The sequence below is a fragment of the Pundamilia nyererei genome, unplaced genomic scaffold, assembly GCF_000239375.1.
Source record: "Pundamilia nyererei isolate P.nyererei 1_Seehausen unplaced genomic scaffold, PunNye1.0 scaffold05224, whole genome shotgun sequence".
In the NCBI taxonomy this organism is placed as follows: Eukaryota; Metazoa; Chordata; class Actinopteri; order Cichliformes; family Cichlidae; genus Pundamilia; species Pundamilia nyererei.
Genome location: NW_005192625.1, coordinates 1 through 1,449, shown reverse-complemented (window position 1 = coordinate 1,449; position 1,449 = coordinate 1). Strand labels below are relative to the sequence as shown.

Below are 1,449 nucleotides of genomic sequence, written 5' to 3'. Positions count from 1 at the left end.
GAGTAGTACTGGATGCTGGACATCTTGTAAGACTCCGTCCTTAAGTGCGCCGCTCCTTTGTGCCGCATGACAAACTCGATCCAGAACATGGCTCGGTCCAGCGGTTTCATAGGCTGATCTCTTTGGATGCTTGACAGCTCCGTCATCTTCTCCCTGTAGGATGGTTGATAGAGTACCTCCTTTAGCGCCTCCAAGAAGTTTTCTTTGTTCACTGTTGCAATATCAAGGACTTTGGCCACACCTTTTGCTTTCATCCTGAAGAAGTTATCAGCCTGGTCAAACATAAGTGGCAGGCCAACCAGGGGCACACCGTGGTAAACGGCCTCCTGTATCCCATTGGTGCCTCCATGGGCCACAAACACTCTGGTCTTGGGGTGACCCAGGAGGTCATTTTGGGGTAACCAGTCCAAGATTCGCGTGTTATTACCAAGGGTGGATGGTCTTTTGCCTTTGTGCCTCCAAATCACCTTCTGAGGAAGTTCTGCAAAAGCAGCAGCAATGTCTTCAGTGATGTCCTCTGGAAGTTTTTCTACTATCGTTCCCAGTGTCATCACAATGACACCATGTTCACCTGAGCTCTGCACAAAGTCCTCTAGCTCTTTAGACAGGGGCTTGGAGGGTTTGCACTGAAATCCTGACATGTAGACAATGTTTGGCATTGTGGGTCGAGGGAACTCAAAGGTGAAATCGTTTCTCATCAGCCAGATGTCTGCTGACTGAAACAGCTCCATGTAATGTACATCACTGCCAACATGACGATGGACAAATGGTTTGTAGTTTGGTTCTGTGATGTACCAAATTTGAAAAGTTGTGAAGAAAAAGTAGAGCATATTCTGGACACGCTGAATGAAAGTCATTTTGTCAGTCAGCTCTGTCCCTGGTATGGGGATGTAAGAGAGTGGGGAAGGTGCAATTGCTAGATGGCCTTCACCCTGAATAGTCCATCGGACATTAAAGACAAGTGGAAGACCCAAACGGTGAGCCATAAGAACACCTGTACCAATCGTAGGATCAGTCAGAACCAAATCATATTTGGTATCACGGAGGCTCTGCATCAGCTTGGTATCCTCAAACATTCGTTCCACCATCTCAAGCACTTTGTTATTCATTTGATACAACTGTTTCATTAAGTCATATTCCATTGATAATCGTGTCCAAAGTGAAGCACCTTGTCGACGCATGATTAGTGTTTTCATTACAAATGCCTCAAAGTGCTCTTTGTTAAATCCGTTTGAGGACTTTATAGTGATGGTCTTGTAGTGAGGGGACTCTGACTTGATGTACCAGGTGTCGTTTGGCCGCACCACTGTGACTTCATGACCTCTGGAGTGAAGCTCTGCGATGATGATATTCATGTTGATCCAGTGACTTCCATCCACAGGGAACACCAAGACTTTCCCTCCATTTACCAACAATGTAGAGCATAGCAGCACTGCAAGTGCCAGCAAG

The 1,449-nt window shown here is 46.3% G+C and overlaps 1 pseudogene; it reads right to left on the bottom strand.

Annotated features, from left to right (window-relative positions):
* Positions 1 to 5: 5 nt before the first annotated feature.
* Positions 6 to 1,438, bottom strand: LOC102209176 (UDP-glucuronosyltransferase 2B31 pseudogene; annotated as a pseudogene).
* Positions 1,439 to 1,449: the final 11 nt, after the last annotated feature.